Here is a 20,558-nt window from a genome sequence, read left to right on the forward strand (position 1 = left end):
GGGTGATGCAGTCATACAGCGGAAATTCAGTGTAAAATTTGCAGGTGCCACAAAATAAAGGATGCGGATAGAATCCCACATTACTCAAATAAGGTACCGGAAAGTTCAAACACACATTTTTCCGCCTCACAGTCAGAGTCTGTTTGGTCTTCGACGTTGCTTGTCAGAGATTAATGACTCCAAGTTAGCAGAGTGAAGGAAGCTTAAGGCTTGTAGTCCAAATAGGAAATGTTTTCATCAGCAAAGCTCATGAAGGTCTTGATAACGATTTAGTTCCTGCACTGACAAGACTGGCCTTCTGTATTTCCTGTGACCCCCAGGCACCTTGGTTTTGACATACACACACATCCAATCTGACATTAACAAATTAAATGTTGTCAAGCTCTGGTGGTCTTGAAGCTTTTGCAACCAGGGACCTCTTTTGCTGTATAGTAAATTCTACTTAGCAACTAAATATAAGCTTATTTTATGAACTTTATTGAAATGTGTACATTACTATTGGTGTAGTTATTAGCCCCAAATAGTTTTCTATACCTGAATTTTTCACCTACAGAACACACTAGGTCAATGCTCAGGGTATTTTCTTTGCCTTTTTGTGTTTTCAGTTATTGAGGTTTGGACTAAACTCGTTCAGTTGAAGGAACCATTCATGTATCTATAATAACTGTAAAAAAACAAAAAACAACTACATTTGTATAAAAATCCACTCCTTTAACCCTGGAGCATGGTCAATACATCCTCATGCTTTTTACCCGCTGAGGCCATTTATTTCAACTTAATTAATCAATCTAGATTAACACAATCTAAACACTGCAATGAAAAATCCATTAAGAGCAGGGTTTCGCTTGCACATTTCCTGTTGACTCTAGCGGAAACATTCTGTCTTGGATTTTTTTAGTTTTTCTCTTTTCATCTTTTCTTGTTAACAAAATTTATTTGCAAAGTAATAATTGTTCTTGAATTACCATCCATTACATGGAAATAAGAGCAGCTCAAAATGAATCTACCTCTTGTTATCTGCCTAACATTAGACAGTGGCTTTTATATTAACTAGATATGGCAGCAAAGCGGACAGTCTCTCACTATAAAAAGCCCTTCTCACTCCTCTTTCTCTCTTTATTCTTCTTTCTTTGCAGGGTCAATTAAGCCACCTAAATACTACACCCTGTCACATTCCATATGAGTTGGGGGGCACCACGCATTGAATGACTACTTTCATTAAAGCAAACTAGAAGAAACAGAGTTCAGGAACAATTACCATATGAAAACCACTGAATGTTTTACAAACTCGACAGGCCTCCCCCTGGTCTCTGGCGGCCTTCATTCAGCCCACAGTCTGAAAAGTACAGTAAACTCTTTGCGCACAGCCAGTGAGCAGAGCGCAGGGCCTCAGTATTACAGTGTCAGAGGACTCTGTCACTCTTTTTATGCCAAGGCAACTGTTGCTTGGTCCCACTGGCACACTGAAAATCCCTTTCTCTCGACTTTTTTTAATTGCGGGTTCATTTTCAGCTTTATTGATATGGGGGTTTGGGAGTGTGTGATGGATCTTGTTCAAAAGCCTTCCTTTACAATTCTATATATACAAAACGAGAAAACGATATAGCAGTGCTGTCTCTATTACACAGATATGGGATGTATCATGGGGGATGCTTGTGATACTGCATTCAGTATTTTGTTCTTTTGAGACAAACCTATTGAAAGTTCTTCATGCTCAGGACTAAGGGAAGGTTATTGTGGTTTCCTCTGACTCATTCTTTTCATCTTGTGTGTTATTCAAAAATGCTCATCTAAAATCTTGAATAAGCAGAATGATTACAGTTCAATGGAATAGATATAAAGCATAATGAAAATGAATCAGTATGGAGAAGTCACAATATAATGTAAATATATATATATGTGTATATATATATGTGTATATATATATATATATATATATATATATATATATATATATATATATATATATATATATATATATATATATATATATATATATATATATAATTTAAAATAGCCATTGAAATGTTTTACATCATTTATTGCTATCCTTGTTGTATAGGGTAGCATGATATATATATATATATATATATATATATATATATATATATATATATATATATATATATATATATATATATATATATATATATATATATATATATATATCTGCAACGGGACCGAATGTTAAGGAACATTTGGAATAACATTTTTAACTATGTTTTCACTAACAGTGAAGTTAAGTAAAGTATATATATCATGCTACCCTATACAACAAGGATAGCAATAAATGATGTAAAACATTTCAATGGCTATTTTAAAATAGTTATAAAATACACAGCTTTTGGTATTTCAGATTTCCAGTACACCAAGAAACCTCTAAATGGTGTTCATTAGGTCCCTGCCACAACACCTGACCAGAAAAACCCAAGAAATTTGATCAGCCCAAGGTCCCTGAATCAGACACCCACTGGTCTAAGGGGACACTGGACTTTTCACACATGCCCAAGTGTCATATGATCTGTTAAAGCAGCATTAAGATGCCAGACTTGCAACTGATGCCACATCCCATCCAGCATGGCATGCAAGCAAAAGTCAAGCAGCTGTCCAGCTATTGTGTGTGCCTTAAGTTTCTAGCAAACTGGAATCTATAATGTATTGTGTCATATGCTATTTAAAGAAAGATTCTAAGTTATAAAGTAGGCATGTTCACTTACTAAACAAAAAAAATTGTAAAGGTCAATTTTATGTTCAATTGGAAATAAATAACTCACAATGGTAACCGTTTTTTTTTTTTTTTTTTTTTAAAGATTGGTATTACTTTTTATTCATAATTTTGATTGTTTGTAGTGGATTTTATTTTTAATGATGCATCACAATACTGCTTTTGAGTAGTAGGCTCATGCTCAACACATGCTGCACATATTTCTGTGGCCATTCTCTATTTGTTGTTCACTTTAAACAAGCCATATCATGGCTCCCTACTCAGACACTCAGAAAGGGTAAACATAATGACAAATCATAATGACAAAGAGTTTCTACTCTTCCTTTACTGAGTTTATGTTTCTATTTTGGTAGCTCTGGTGTCTCTGGTCTAAGCTTTCTTCAGTAAAAAACTCGTAAAATTTTTTTATTTTCTGCAAAGAAAGATCTGTTAACAAAGCCACTATAGTTCATGTTTTGAAACCTAGATTCACTAAACACCTTGCTTCTTATTTACCACTTTTATTGAGAATTTTTTTAAGTTTCCGCTGGGTCACTTACTGAACCGTGGTCTGTCAGTTGTTGACCCTAAATGATTAAAATAATGCACACAGTTCTTGCTCACGGTGGCTATTTCTTCAAAATAACCTTTCAGGACATTTCTGTGAACACCAAGTGTGAGTGCTATTAATGGAAACAAAACTATATTACGGTTTCATTGATTTGAATCTCAGTTCACACTCAATAACCTCCAAAATGTAATACAATGCATCTGTGCGAATAAATAACCATCAATGGCTATATAAATACCCCTCATAGTTATCAGCAGAAGATCAATACTGCCAAGCCTCAGAGTCTCCTTGAGCTTCAGCCCATGCTGCCAGAAAGAACCAGGACAGAGAAGCTGCACAGAGAACCTGCTACAAACTGTGGAGAAAATACGACCCTTTAACAAATAGCCGTGGCCGTTTTGTAGGTATAGTCATGGCTACAACCGTTAGCGAAGCCTGACAGATCAGACATTAGTAATAAAGTAGTGGCGCTTCATGCCTAATTTCACTCACACTGCACTGTCAAACTAGCAATAAAATCTCTCCCGGTGTGACATCAATTCACTCTAATGGGGTGCTGTGCATCTTCCTCCTGATTTGAATGAATGCGCATAATAGAGCTTGTATTTATGCCTGTTTTTTTTCTGACAAATTTGTTCGATGGTCAAAACAAGCATTGTGATAAAAATCTAGCATGAGGCAAGCTGACAAACGAAAGTATCTGTTGTGCCAATCAATAATGTTTCTTTTTAAATACAGAAACACTGTAAAGTCTTCTCAAATACACACATCCTTCACCCAAGTAGAAGTATAGATACTCCTGCTTTAAAAGTTGAAGTACTGAGTATACTTTATTTACTCAAGGTAAAGAAATAGGCTCTGACATGTATTTAAGTAAAAAGTAGCCATTACTACTAACTGTTAGTGTCACTCTTGTAACTGGACCTCACATTTTATATATGTATATACACACATATATACACACACACACACACACACACACACACACACACACACACACACACACACACACACACACACATATATATATATATAAAATAAGAATTTCTAATTTTGTTGTCTAATGAATGTATCGAGGTTGAACAACCACCATATAAAGCACTGACTCGCTCTGTTTATTTAACATTAGCCATTCTACTTGTTGCCTTCTGCCTTGCTCGTTAGTAGCTTTGTAGGCTAGCCTATGACTGTAGTACGTGACAGTCGGTTAATGATAGGTTGATAGGCTGAAAATGGTGCCCAATAAAAAGGACAAAAATGTATCATGCCACTAAATAGATTAAAACTAAAGTAAGGAGCCTGGTTTGAAAATGTAAGACAAATAGTCTGTCTTACATTTTGAAAGTACAGATAAATGTGTACAAAAATGAATGAGTGAAAGTAGAATGTTGTCGCAAAAATACTACCCATCTCTGAATATTATGCTCCAAAAACTTCACAAAGATTGTAGATGGTGTCAAGGATGCGGCATTCCGCCTAATTGGTCTAATTGGCTTAAGCTGGGAACACAAAGTTTGTTTTAGAGTCGTTCTCGGTTCATTTGAAGATGAAACAGGCCTTGGACAAATGCATCTCTGTAGGAGAGAGGGGGTAAAAATCCATTCGGCCCCCGAGCGACAAAGATCAAAGTGAGACGAAGAGGAAATGCTCTTGCAATAATACACCTGGATCTCTCACGCTCTCTTATATAGGTCAGTTGTTACGCAGGAGCAATGCATCTGGATAGCATTTCATTCCTCTCTATCCAGTTACGCTGCATTAGCTGATATATGCTATCCTGCAGCCGAAACAAGCTTAGAGAAACTTAAGACAAAGGGGTTGCTCTTTTTCCCCATATCAGCAATGCTGCCAAAGAATAGACTGGTGTGTTCCGAATTGTCTGCTTGGTTAAAAGGAGTGCTATGAATGCTTTAAGGCAAGCAGAATCCTCCAAATAACATATTAATTTACACAAAACAAACAAGGCACCAGCTATCCAAATAACACTGCTCGATGTTTAATTCAGTAGTGGTGACAAATTATTTCCATACACTGGGCCCAGCAATCCAATTACACCTCAAACATCTAACCCTTTGGTACGATTGTAAGAAACACTGTGTTTATTTGCTCTGGCTGTCATTCATCATAAATAGTGTTTATGCAGTGATCTCTGTACGTGAGAGAGAACCCAAAGATTATTAAATAAAAGCAGAAGAAAAATAAACCTTAAAAAAATGTTCAACAAAGCTGTGCTTGTTTTAGATCGACTTCTGGTGTTTCACGTGTGGTTCCTGTTGCGGCAGAGGAAGGAAACAATGTTGGGGCTGTTGAGCAGGTCCTCTGAGAGTGATGATAAGTGTGCCTGCCTCGTTTCTCAACGCTGGGCTGATGGACATGCAGGGGCTGAACACTGGAAGCCTTGTGGTTGAGCTTATGTTACCAGGCACACGACGCCACATGGCTGCAATTTGTTCATTAGATATGTCATAAATGTACACAAAGGACCTTTATTGTTAAACATTCTTCGACAAGTCTCAGAGAGTTAAAACCTCCCCAGGGATGATTTTTGCATGTGCCTGATTAGCCAACTCCAAGAAAATCTGGAATACTTTACGAGCAAAACTTAAATCACCCAAAATGAACGTGTACTAATTCTGAAGATTATTGGTCATGTGATTTATGTACAGTAATGCCTCTGAAAAAAAAATCACTGAGATTAGATCTTAGTGCCAACTGGTATAAGTCTGCAGACAGTTGAGAATAATGATATGCAAAAATAGATATTAAATGTGGTGACTAAGTCTGCTTGAACAGTTACAGCAGCTGTCCTTTAATGTGATGCAATACCTTAAAAAACCTGACAATCCTCCAAGAGCCACATCTTTCTTTCCAACACCACCTGCTGAAGGCAGAGGGGTGATGTAACACAACTGTAGAAGTTCAAAACCACCGGGAAATCTCCAACAGCCGAGAGGAAAAAAACACCACAGCCCTTATTTTGTAACTGCTATGGGTGGCCCATCCAAGAAAGGTCATAGATATGAGAAGCAGAGTGGAAATCATGCTGGTTTGGACTGCCGCCCAACAGTCCTGACAATGACAAGGTTCTTTATTCAGAACGAAAGCCACATGAAAGGCACAGGAGAAAGACTCATGATTACAGTGCTCCTGTCGCTGCTTGTTCTGTGCCCTAAAATGCTTGCTAAAAAAGAAATATGATGAGGAGCTACACAGTGGCCATGACCATTATAACAAGGTAAAAACACCCTAAAGATTATAACCATTGATGCCAAAATTAGCAGTTCATTTATCTTTGGAATTCGAGAATCATAATCTGACATACCGTATAACAGGTATTTGGCTGAAAAGCGCACATCACATAGTGTATAAAGAATGACTGTGAATATCTACGACAAGCGAATACGCAAAAAAAATGATGCTCACTCAGCTCCAGATGTTATCCTGTATAGCTGTATTTATTTACACTTTAGACTCTAATGTCTAATCAGCATGCTCAGTTCAAGACATCGCTGAAAAGTTATGCATACTGTGAAGTTAAACAAGGCAATATAGAGTTATAAAATCTCATCAGCCTGTCAGTGAGATTTAGCGCTATTGGAGTATATTCATTTTCTCTGCGCCATTGAATAAACTACTTAACTAAAATGACTTAAACAATGAACCAATCTTACCATCGAATGCCATGCATTTGTGTCAAACTCTGAGATGGAGCTTCTCTATATACAACGATCATCTCAACCAATGGTATCATCAGTCTTCTATCTGATTTCTGCAGAGCAGTTTCATTTGCACTTATCAACGCCTCTGGGCCAGCTTCCATCCAAAGGGCCGTAGTGTGATTTAAAAAAAATATGAGCTCTCTCTTGGTGTCTTCACTGTCAGTTCCCCAATATTTCATTCAGTCTATCTGTGGCATGCATGCACAATAAGTCTCCACCATCACAAGCCATAGTGGCCCCTTTAAGCATACTCTCTCCTTGAGAGGCTGTTTGGAATTGCTGGCCCCTGCCATCTCCCCTCCAGCCCCGGCGCCGTCTCAGGCCCTGAAACTATGGCAACGGAATAAGAAGGCGCTCTCCATGATTAATAGATGAGCAAAGCCGTGCCAGTCACGCTGGGTCTGGGGACGGGACAGATGTACATGTTGTCCTCGGTGTCACACACCACCACGGCATGCGAAAACCTGGTGGAACGCGCAACCGCGGATCACCAGTGAATAAGCTACACACTTCAGCACAAGCGACGGCATCTAACCATCCCTGTACAAACAAGAAAATAAACACAAAGCCTGACGCTAGCATTTATCCACACCTGTGTTTAACCTCAAATTTTATACAAGGATTTTGGGCATCTAGCCAAGAAAGAAACAAGTAGATTGAGCTGTAATAAATCAGTCCTTACCATTTTAGATGATGTTTATATGATAGCAACCATGTAAATTTAGAGGGAGGAAAAGATATTTTCAGTTTTATAGAAGAAGCAATTGTTCAGAAGCAGTCACACCAATAATAAACAAATAAATGTCAGATAGCCATTTGACGCCACTGTGGAACCAATTGACCGGAAACAAAATATTGATTTAAATATACATTGCGAAGTTATAATGGAAAAAAAACACTATAAACAATGACCTGGATACTTTAATCGGAAGTAAATAAAACCTTTGAGAATTTTCAGGTCAAGAGCATGCTTCAGGTTGGAAAATGACTTTGGATTGGGCTTTTGCTTATTTATTTAAACGAGCTCTATTTCAAATGAAATACTGGCATTATTATGATTGAACAAGAGAACCACCAGGTCTGGAAGAATCCACAGTAGCGAGTGGGATGGTAAATAATAGTCTGCTTTAATCATATCAAAAGACAATTATGGCAATAGAGTATATAGAAGCACAAACACTTATTCTGATTATGTCATCATTATTACTGTGAAATATTCGCTTTAAAAAACTGAGTATCAAGGGAGCATTTAACAATCAGAAACTGCAGCCAATATAAGAAATTATACTATCTATTAAACTATACTATTATTCTATATCCTACTATTATCTCCTATACATGAGTCCATTAATAATGCATGATCATGGAAATCACATGAAGTTCCCCATCCATGCGACACATCGATAAGAGTATTGTGATGGAGCTGAAATTATAAACCCACTTCAATTATTCAAGCTGAGCAAATGTACCTGTTCTTGACAATAAAAATCTAAACAGACTACACCACAAGCGATTCAAGCCCACCGGTGTGACAAATCCACATCAGTCACACACAATGGAGCCTTTACTGCCATTGTTGGGGTGTGAAGACCAAATGCCTCCCAGTGCGTTGCGGCTTGTAAAAGCAATTTTTTTTGTCGCCCATTGCAAGGTTTACTGGAGTATCGAATAAATTGAAAGAACAGATTGCAAAAAACACAAAAATAACAATGGCGCTAAATATAAAAAAGGTTACGTACATGAATTAGAGTGCTTCATTCTTATGCTTTATAGAATGTAATACATTTGTCATTTTGTCCATTATTGTTTTTTTTCCAGAACAATAAAAAAAAATCATTTCAGATATAAACACTATTTTTTTTATGATTATTGTCTCTTACAGCATGCCCTTTTTATGCTATTAGAACCAAGGAGTCTGGTCACATGTACTGCCTGCTCACAGAGCATCATAAGATTCCAAGTTCACACAGTACGCCCTTTTCATACTTGCAGCATAATCATGTTTGGTAGGTGGCGTTGCTGAAAGCCATCTGGCAAACTGATAGGTGGGATGCATCATCACTGCAGGTTAGTACTGAGAACCTGATTATTTTTTCCTGAAAAAAATTTATTACGGCCCCCCAAACAAATCAATATCATAGATTGTGAAATGCTGTGCTGCAATGAAATACAGTACACAGTCAGAATGAAATGCAAATGCAGAGATGAAACATAAACCCCTCAATCTAATATATGCAATTAAAGACGGATGCGGTGTAGGTATTAAAAAAAACTTTAATTGGATGTTTATAAATGGGTGGTGTACAGGCGATATCACAATAAACCGCCCCAGCAGTACTAATGAAAGGTGAATGTGGGCTAACCTCAGCTGTGCTTCTGAATTTATACAAGTTTCTCTTACTTATGATTAAACAGACGCACAGCAGTGAGTTTTACCAATTACAAAACGCACAGAAATGGACAAGTTCAACTGACCTAGGAAAAAAGGCAAATGTGTGGGAAATTGCAGCCAACCCCAAAAACAATAAAGTCTCCTTAAAGTCTCATGAATATAAAGTAGTCTTAGAATATTGCCTGGTCCAGGAGCCAGTTTTTCATCATCAGAACAGCAGACAGCAGTCTTAACAAGTACCATTAGTGTCATAAGAGAGCACTGACACATGGAGAATCATGAGAGATTGAATAGTTTGGACAGGCTTTGTCATTCTGTTCCCCGTCTAGAAACAGATGCTCTGTATTGTTGTGTGCAGAGAGAAGCGAACGCAGACAGAGCTGAAACAGTCACACCCTACTTGACCTTTGGGGTCAAGACCAGAGGGTCTCAAGTGATGGGGTTTCCAGATTTCTTTCAAACCACCTAACTGCATTCTTGCACCTTTTTAGCACAGAAGATATAAGTGGACGTAACCGAAATTGAAATCATAAATTGCTGCCTATCAATCGCACAGATAGATACAAAAGGTTGAGGTTACAGGCGGGGTAATCGGTCATACTGTTACATCCCACTTGAGCAAAATCTGACCACGTCGTCTTTGTTCGTTCACATTCAAACTGATTTCTCACAAGATCAGCTATCTGTCGAACGATTCGACGAGGCACAATTAACACCTTATCAAGACATAACGCTCAATGTGCATCAATTTTGACATATGTGCATATGTGTATGTACATTTTGGCACTTTGGATTTCGCAACCAAACCTTTTTTTTTGTTTTGTTTTTTGCAAATATTGAAGATTTGAGTAACATTCATCTCCACAAAAGTCTATTCAAGAGACTCTTTGCTCTAATGTGGCTAAAAATGTAGGCTGAAGGACTGTAGAATAAAAGATCCTTTTTCCTATAGGTGATATGTAATATTAAAAAACTGATTCACAGAAGAGATTATGAGACAGGTTCCCAGACTTATTCCTCATGTGGCAAAATCCACATTATTGCTTTAAGAAAACAAAGACACGCCATGTTTTTACTTTAATAACTACATGCACACTGATCAGACATCCAATATTATTATTTTCCCATTCAAATAAAAATCATGCTGTGTATTAGATATGCATGGGGTCCGTATTCGAGCGCAGGGATCCAATCGGCACAGGTTCACTGAATGAAACCTGGTCTATAGGTGAAGTGTGTCTATATTTGCACTGACATCCGATTTAGACAGTGTTGTGTTCCCAGCGTTATTACACCACCTACACGCGCACACACACACACACACACACACACACACACACACACTCGAGGTGTCGAGACGTATCACATTCCTCAATGAGCTCAATTGCATTTAAACAAATAAACAAACAAACAATCAGTATAGAAGTTTTACAGGAGTGACGTCAGCCGGGGCTGCAGCTCGCTCCAGGAGCGCACTCGCGTCTAATCTGCTACACACAAAAGCCAAGTTAATACCAAAGCAAGTTTTCATTCAATCGCACGTTTGCATGATGATCACCACAACTTCGATATGATCCCTAAATCCCACATCCACGCAGCACACGATTACAAAAGGATAACGGAAACGTTCCTTCTTTCGAATAATAAGGTTCCCTCGTACCGTGATAACGCGCGCGCCTCCTTCACACGGGAATATCCATTGGAAGTCCTGAACAAAGAAAAGCTCCAAAACACTAGCAGTGAATCGGTCCGGACCATCCGCGGTGCCACCACCAAACCGGCTGCTCATCCTATTTGGGAGATGAAGCCTCCTTCACTAGAACACACACACACGCGCGCGCGCGCGCGCCCTCACACACTCACACACACTCACATACACGCACACACTCTCGCAGCTGTCACTCGGTCCACACATAGGGAGGCGCTAAGCTGCTGAGTGGAGCCTGGAGCTCGCTCCACGGAACAGGAGCTTTTGTTTTATTTAGTTCGGCTGATGAGGTTTCACGAGTCGTGTACCTGCCCGATCGACGTGTAGCCCAAATAATAAATAAATCAAGAAATAATCAGCCGTCACTTGGGACGCGTATCGAAAGTGTCTGTCGTCTTTTTTCCCCCTTTACAAAGCTGAGTGAGGACGCGCGACAATAGAGGCGGTGTCCTGAATTGTGAGAAAAGCCTGTCCAAATGACCCGAATGAGACAGAGACGCTGTGACTGGAGACGCAACCAAGGCCTCTCGGTCTTTGTCTCATGAAACTAAGAGTGAAAAAAAGCCCACTCCGGTGGTCTCGTCATCTCCCGACACTTATTTTCTAATCGCCATTCAGGCTCACCTTCACACCAAACCAACGGCTTAGTTGTGGGGACTCTTTCCTGCTATTAGTCCACCAGTTGAAACAGTAGCTACAGCTGCCACCTGGAACTTATCATGGGTTACTGTTATTATAGGTTATTACATTTACTACAGAGCAAATTGCATGCTTATTTACTGTTTTCTTCTCGTTCTTTGAAGGCTTGGTTAATTCATCTTTAATAGTCCCACCATGGTAATTACATGGTATTTTAACCATATGTGGGGCTCAGTCTTTTTTAAAAAACCCTGAATAGAACCAATTTGAAAGGTCATCAGTGTGTCCTAGCCACAAAGCAATACTTCATTTTACTGTGCAGAGGTAGAGATATCCCATGCATCCCATGACTTGTATTTCTTGAAAGAAAATGTCTTAAACATCACTAAAAAACAGCCTTATGGCTTTGAGTTGCGTGACAGAAAAGCACTTGGGAGATCATCAGGAGATTGAAGATTCCACAGACATTCTGGAGCCCAAGAGCCAAAATTGGACATGCTCATTGAATGGGAGGAATGGCATAACCCTTACATTTGTCAATCACAACTTATGGGCAGCTCATGAGTTGCCCTGTGAGGAATCATGAGTAGAATAAGAAGAAGCAGAAGAGGAAGACATGCTAACATGCAAGCCTTCACCTGCCCTGCTTGGTCACTGTCATGTGGCAGGAGATAATGGATGGGAATTGGGAAATGGCCAAATTGTGTTTTAAAAAAAGCAGCTGGGGCACTTGTCATGTCTCTAGACAAGTCCCATGGGATCCACTGGCAAAATAGCCTTATTTCATCAAATGTATTGGATTAATGTACAGCGTATTCCGTCGAGGTCTATCATTATTGCGAGCTGAAATACATATTGTTTCACTGGCATACCACATTGATTACTTAGAGCGATGTAAAGGGCAGAAGCTGTAAACCACTGTTTACACAACTTGATTTAGGGATTAATACTAATAATGCCAACCTGCTTGGTGTACTTTCGGTTGTAATTTCCTGCTCTGCAGTAGTTTAAAGATTTTCTCTGCCATTGCTCTTTCCTTCTCACCACTGAGAATATTACATGCGAAAATATTAAAAATGCTAGCAAAAAAAAAAAAAAGACACACTGTTGTGTGCAATTAAACTACCACAACTACCAATATGTTTAAGGTAACACAATATTATTCATTCATTCATTCATTTTCTCCGCTTATTCGTAATTCGGGTCGCGGGGGCAGCAGTCTAAGCAGGCCCCCGCCTTCGACTGCTGCCCAATCCTCACAGCACCATCCCTTACAGTCCCTCCTGCAGGTGGTGAGCCCACGGGAAACACAATATTATTTCAATGTTAATTATTCTTTATTGATTTTAATGATTGTCATTTATTCCCCTTATATGCACAGTTAATTAAGACAACTCTATGATATTATAATGCTACAGTGAGGTTTTTCAGACATGTCAGATAGAAAGTGTAATTTTACAATGCTAAAATATTGTATAATGCTGAATTAGCCTCAGTGTGAACTCTGTGCTTTATGGACTAAGAAAAGTAATAAATATGTCAGAGACTTTTGTCCAATAGACACTAATTTACAGTAACAGCTAGGGAGCATGTCACTGAAAACATCTTTAGGGACTGAAACAAATCAAACCAAATCTGGCAAAAAAAAATATTTAATGTGTAAAAGGCACAGTGAGATGTTATAGAGTCTTGTACTTCCTATATATGAGATGGTTAAATGGAAAGGTGCAGGTAAATTTGTGGATTTTAGCAGCAGCGATACGCAGCTCCTGTTGAATAAATCATTTTGTCGGCACATACACATAATGGATTTCATGAATTTTTTAGCCTGTGCATTTTAGTTACTCCTTGTTAAAGTGCAACAGTAGCTTATGTGCATGTGGAGCATTATTTACCTAGTCAAAGCTTCTATTTTTTTTCATGCTTCCGACTGCATGCTTGAGTCATTCATCCTTTCCCACTGGGCTTCACTGTCTGAGGCGGCTTGCTGACTGCTTGATGATTTCAAATCAGTGCACAGTGGATTTCAGGAAAGGGAACAGTGAGATGTCACTTTGACACAAACCTGCTCTATGCTGTGACAGAGAACTGGGAATAAAGACAAGGTCAGTGATTAAAATATATATATTTTTATTAATTATCAATCAATCAATTATCTATCATTCATCAGTAACCAAAAATGTAACCAGAAATTTTAGCTCTAATTGTTGGATCATCACTGGGCACAATACACACACTTTCATACACACACACACACACACACACACACACACACACACACACACACACACACACACACACACACACACACACACACACACACACATTCTCACACTATTCTACCTGCATATTTTTTTTTTGGAGGACCCAGAAGAAACCTACACAGAAAGTAACCTGAGCTCCGAAATTGACTGTGGGCCCTCAAGGAGCTGTGAGGAGGTGCAGCAATGCTGCATATTGCAATTATAAATATAAACACTTTCTCCTCAATGGTTCCTGAAGTGTCATATGGCTGAAAGGCTTGAAAAACAACTACACTATGATAACATGACGATTGAAAAGGTCATGCTATCAAACCACCCAGTTATTTACACTTTTTTGACTACATCTACATCTACGGCTCCATCTGACTCAACAGAAAATAGGAAAATGGAAATAAACTAGCTCACAAACCTGGCCAAAAATGTTTAAAAACAACATATTTTTATACAAGCATAATGATTAATTAAAAAGGCAGATGTTCAATTGTATGGGAAAGACATGCCCTATAGCACTGCGGAGGTCAGATTCTCAGCACGAACTTCCCAAGGAAATCCTTACAGAGTGCTTCGAAATGATTTGTTCAGCAAGGTGATTGGAAAAGGTACAAGCCTGAACATGTGTTCTTCCTCTTCCTAGTTAGCAAATGTATTGTCTCTGTAAATTTATGCCTCTCTCCCCCCCTTACTCATCTAGTCCGAAACTATTTTTTCTTGTCATTACAGGTCAGTCACACTTTGACCTATGTGTCAAATAAAAGCAATTCAGATCACTCTGGAAATAGGCTAACTGGCTGTAAATTCGACAGAACGCAGTTAATGCTACAGCAACTTTATTTATGAGTCACGGGATCAATATGCTACCATTATTTGATGAACATACAACTTAAAGTTGAGTGATACTCTTAGCTATAAATTTGTATGGTGCTGAATCAGTTGCTTAAGAGTAACTCCAGCTGATCAATCATTGTTGTGCTGGTTTAATAAAATGAGTTTCTCATGATTTTAACATTTCACTAGTAGATCTTGAAGAATATGTGTAGAGAATCCAGTATATCACCAAGTTGTGTGACAAAATATGTATTAAAAAAATTGATGTTTGTATCTTAAGCAAACTCTGACTTCTTCCAGACTCCAAGCTCACAGCAACAGCATTATCCCTTTGGGATAAATAAAGTCATCTACTATATCTACTTATCAAAGTTTTAAGAACTTGCTCAGCAGCCCCTCTGACTGTTCCTAAGATTTGAGCTCCCATCACTGAAGTCTCTAAAATAGAATATTATATACTGTGTTATCCACTGCCCTGTACCATAAACATGGCTGCAAAGAGTCTAAAATTAGGTAAAATTAATTTACATTTTCTCATTAACGCTGCTTGTTAGACTTTTAGTGGGACATGAAGACTTGGGCAAGAAGAGGATTTGGATTTGACATATTTATTCGGGAGTTCATGCAAGCCAAAAAAGTTCCACATTTAACCTTTAATTGGTCCTTGGGGTCTATATGACCCCAATCGACTTTTCCTTGATAAAAAAAAAGGGTTCCCTTCATCTGAGTGGAATAATATTTTGTGACTTTTCCTACATAATCTATCTATACACACACAAAAAAACTGGGCTTGATTCGGTTGTTCTGAAGGTATGTAAAAAGATTTTTTGGTCTTCGGGGTCAATATGACCCCACATTGAAATGAATGGGAAATGTGAAAAAACCTCAATATTTTTTCTTCATTTGTCAAAAAAAAATCTATAAATCCAGCATAAATCAGAAATTTAGATCATCATTTAAGTGATTTTTTCATAAAAAAATAATATTTCATATGCAAGCTTATGGTGTAGTTGAGGAATTGTGTGATAAATAGGTACAAAAGTACTTCATATCTCCCAAAACACAGCATTAATGAATAGATGAGAAGTAAACAAAAAAATATATATTATTTGTATAATTAAAAATGTATATTTTTTGTATAATTTCTCTATCAATTGTTGGGGTCATATAGACCCCAAAGACCAGATTTGTAAACAGGAAACGAAGACCTTATGAGGGTTAATATAAAGGAAAGAGAAAACTAGTTAAGGGGGGGTACCATATTTTTAATAACTGGTCTAAGTATTGGAAGGTTAAAAGATAGAATCTTGATTCATATTTAAAGAGAAGATAAAAGGAAAGATGATATTTTATCCTGCGATTGCAAGACAAAAATTAAATCTTAAAGGTCCGGGGTAGATCCTACAAAAGAAGGTTTACCTTTTAAAGCAGGTTCTAAGGTACATTTAGCTCTCCAGAGAGCCCTCATGGAACAGGTTTTTATATTAGTGCATATTAAAAACTGTGTATAAACTGATTTAATTGGTTTTGCTTTGTTTTGTCTACTCATGTCTACTATAATTAAATATTTTTTAGAACATTATATAGCTCTGACTTGTCGGCAAACTGGAATGTATGAAGTGCTCTGTACAGGTGATAGAAGAGTTTGGAAGGATATGCAAGTCTGACCTTTTCGCCCTCTCCTTGGATGCTGCTGGAAAACTCTTCAGGAAGAGGGCGCAGTGAATGGGATGGGATATCCTGGTACGGCCACTCCCTTTCCTTTGTTGCTGTATTGTTCCCACAGCCCCAGGATGCGACATGCTGACTGCTCATGCAGATTTTTAGGGCTCAGTCATAGCATTGATGATCCAAAGCAAAACTGGCAACTTTGTCCAAGCCAATGCTGTTTCTCTTTCATTGATTAACCGTTCAAACAACAAAATGATACCATATTAAAAAAAAAAATATGGCGAATTATATATTAAGACCCTTAAAGCTCTACACAAAAGGCAGTGTTGCTATGTAGCAGTTGCCTGTGCAAGACTATACTACTGTGTATTATATGTATATATGTTCTATACAATATGTAGTATACTGTGAACACTGTGACCTTTTTAGAGTAGACACCATTGAAAAAATACAAAATAAATGCTTAAACTCAAAAAGCATCTTAAACTTAAAAGCTTGAGGAGTAAAGAACGACTCTGTGTGTATATTTATAGACCAGGCATGTTGGTGAAAGAGAAAAAAAAAACAACACAACTACAAATCTACAGTCATGTCAACTAAAACAAAAGACGTTGCATCATATGTTGTAGGAGTTGGCAAACAGGCAGGATGCCAATGTGATCCAAAGGCATGTGAATATAAAATAACTCATTCAGTGAATAAGAATGGATCGGCATGGCAAAAGATGTAGAACGCTTGTTAATAAAAAGAGTTCAAATCAACAATGCCGTGTGCTAAGTAACACGTTATTTCAGCTGCATATGATTTGTGTGCCATTATGTGTCATTGTGGTTTTGGTAGCACATACGTCTGTTGCAAAGATTGTATGGCTATGGCAAAATGGAATTTTTTCCCCCGACCGAACATCAGAGGGATGGCCTCACCAGAGCTACAATAGAGTTCTGGCACCGCTTTCCACCCTCCATTCCTGTAATTATGGCTTGCCAGAGACATTAACGTAATAAGTCATTGGGGCAGGATACAATAACATCAGAAACACACTTCAAGGGGAGCTCACGTCTCACAGGCAAATGAATACAAATCTCAAGTATAATTGCATGAAAAATAGCTTCTGGCTTCCAAGCAGTTAGCAATTGTGGATTTAGATATTGTATGTCTTTTACTGCTGTTCCAGAACCAGAAGATGTAAATTCAAGATGTAAACTGTTTTACTTCAAGGAGTCCTCTGACACAATCAGTTTTTCCTACAACCCCTTCATCTATAAAGGGAGTATGTTATTCCGAGCCAGTGGCAACATGTCATTTGTCAAACTGGAGCATTGGATGTGTCGCTTCAGATTTCTTAAACGTTTCAATACTGCCCCCTTGTGCAGTTGTTCAGACTCATGCTTCAATAGTTTCCTATAAGGGTGATTCTGAAATGGTGTCCCATTATCCCTTTAATATTCCATTTACAAATAGTAATTGTAAAAAACAAAACAAAACATAAGTACATATTTTAAAGGAAATGTATTATTATCATTTAATTTAATATTAACATTTATATACAGTGCTTATGGTAACCCCCTCTTGTCCTAGCCTACTACCTTGAAATACAGTCATTAACATATTTGTGAACATCTTATTAGTTGTACTTATTATATTAGTGTATTTGCATTAGTATGTCAATTTATCTCATGTTCATAAATTATGGATCATATCATTTTTTTCTGGGATTCTGGGACATCCTAATTTAGTAAAAAAAAAAAAATCTCTCATTTAAAATTCAGATCTCTCCATCATGCAACAACCAACCTGCCATGTAGCACAATTGTAGACAATGAAGCCAGACAAGCGTATCTTTTTTGAACTGCTGCCCATGCTGCATCTATGGCCAGTGTAACACCCAGAGGAACACACCATCCACCCACTTACACATGCATGAGTTCACAGATGCCCATGCTTAGCTTGTGTCATTGTGATTGATGGGGTTACGCCCCTAAAAATGTTCATTTTAAATGTGTGTCCCACAGCATTCACTCAACCCTAATACCTGAACACATGAAAGATTTTTCCAAGAACACATCAAAACTTCACTGAAAACTCTGTTCTCCTTCACTTTCTGTTCTTCCAAAATGTTTTATACATTTTTTCTTTGTTTACAGTGATACTAAAGTATCAACTGACAAGATCACTTGAAATAACTTTAACCAAATCGAAGTAAATTATAAATTAAAAAAACTAGCACTTTTAAGAAAATCATGGGAAAGTCCCAATTGGAATGTATACACGCTTATAAGATAATTAGTATTATATAATTTAACAGCAATTTTATTATATATAACATTTAACAGCAAAATGTAACCAATTAATGAAAAAAAATCATCCATAATATTGTCTATGTTAACAGCCACACATGCCCACACATATGAAAACGTACAGGTTTATAACAAAATTTTGGTCTTACAGTAGGTGGCTTGTTATGTATTTTAAGTTATATATATTTTTTATAACTCTGTGGCCTACTTCAGACTGGCAAACTTTCCACTAACTGCCACAGAGAAAATGCCCTTAAACTATCCTAATGTCAGTGGCATGGCATGCCTTACATAATTCATAGGAAAGCTGCCTTTCCCACTTTTGTTAGCATGTCATAATTCATCTTGAAATGTTCTTTCCCTTGTGTCAAAGCCACAGTGAGGTACATGCACAATGTCACACAGCATGCAACTTTAATTATTGGGGTTGAAATTAATAACAGAGTTGCCATAGTGTTATGTTAATCCAGTTTTTATAGTTACAGTGAATAGAAATGTAAAAGCTCTGGACAGACTTGCTAATAGTGGAGTCATTTTTTGCTATTCGGTATATTTTGTATTATTTTAGAAAAGTAACAATAGCACAAACACTATATGACACTGATCAGGCATAACATTATGACTACCTGCCTAATATTGTGTTGGTCCCCCTTTTGCTGGCAAAACAGTCCCGACCCGGGGGATAGCATTAACTTCTTCAGCAATTTGAGCTGCAGTTGCTCGTCTGTTGGATCGGACCACACGGGCCAACCTTTGCTCCCCACGTGCATCAAAGGTCCTTGGTTGCCTATGACCCCGTCACCATTTTCACCACTGTTCCTTCCTTTGACCACTTTTGATAAATACTGACCACTTCTAACACATCAATTTTGAATAACTTTTATATATCTCACCCACTAAGAGGTGCCATGATGAAGAGACAATCAGTGTTATTCAATTCATCTGTCCTAATGTTATAATGTCATAATGTTATGCCTGATCTGTGTATCCCTAATGAGCAAACCAGAGGCGACAGTGACAAGGAAGCACTGAGACGAAATGAAGAAGAAGCCATGAGTGAAACCAGACTTGGGAATTCCTTCACATCTGGGTAACCTTGAATATCCATTAATTATAGTGTAACCAGCAGAGACTTGAAACCGTTAATAACAATTGGAGGTTGCATTATAGAGAAACTCTATTAATAAAACTTTCATCTTCATGGTTCTATTAACAGTAATCTTTAGGCTGTCCATGTTGGAGCCATCCTCAATCTTGGTGATGAGAAAAACCAAAATGAGATTAAATTAGGATGGATCAGACAGATACATAGCAGAAGGGGTCAGGATCACTAGAATCTTATGAGCATGTGTGTGTGTGTGTGTGTGTGTGTGTGTGTGTGTGTGTGTGTGTGTGTGTGTGTGTGTGTGTGTGTGAGTGTGTGTGAGAGAGAGAGAGAGAGAGAGAGAGAGAGAGAGAGAGAGAGAGAGAGAGAGAGAGAGAAACACAGATAACCAGGTACTGTATTCTTATTGTCACGTTATGGTTTAAAAACAATGTACATTGCATGAAAAACAGCATACAGCATCACAGCATGACTGACATGGCAGACCATAACAACCCAAAGGTTTACTCCAATACTGTGGCACAAGATCAATAAGTGCTTAATTTCATATCTTTTATATTCGTATTTAATTTTATACAAATTTATTTTATTAGCCACTAAATGGATAAGATAGAATGGTAGTAAGTGGTCATTTTATTAATTCAACCTAGAGGTTACAGAAGT

General features: G+C 37.8%; 1 protein-coding gene and 1 long non-coding RNA gene across 4 annotated transcripts in view; one reads left to right on the forward strand and one right to left on the reverse strand.

The window, feature by feature from the left end:
* Positions 1-11,618, reverse strand: part of sema6a (sema domain, transmembrane domain (TM), and cytoplasmic domain, (semaphorin) 6A) — a 71,635-nt gene extending 60,017 nt beyond the window's left edge. The window contains exon 1 of one of the 3 annotated variants that reach the window (XM_083553632.1): positions 11,047-11,618. The gene's annotated coding sequence lies outside the window, so the exon portion shown is untranslated. The remainder of the gene's footprint in view (positions 1-11,046) is intronic. The other 2 variants (XM_083553630.1, XM_083553633.1) reach the window with 2 other exon arrangements.
* Positions 11,619-11,816: 198 nt separating this feature from the next.
* On the forward strand, positions 11,817-19,429 carry LOC310732915. The gene is made up of 3 exons (XR_014535582.1): positions 11,817-12,874; positions 13,031-13,838; positions 16,455-19,429. It is a non-coding gene; the product is annotated as an uncharacterized lncRNA (long non-coding RNA).
* Positions 19,430-20,558: the final 1,129 nt, after the last annotated feature.

Source organism: Silurus aristotelis, assembly GCF_946808225.1.
Source record: "Silurus aristotelis genome assembly, chromosome: 11".
Lineage (NCBI taxonomy): Eukaryota > Metazoa > Chordata > Actinopteri > Siluriformes > Siluridae > Silurus > Silurus aristotelis.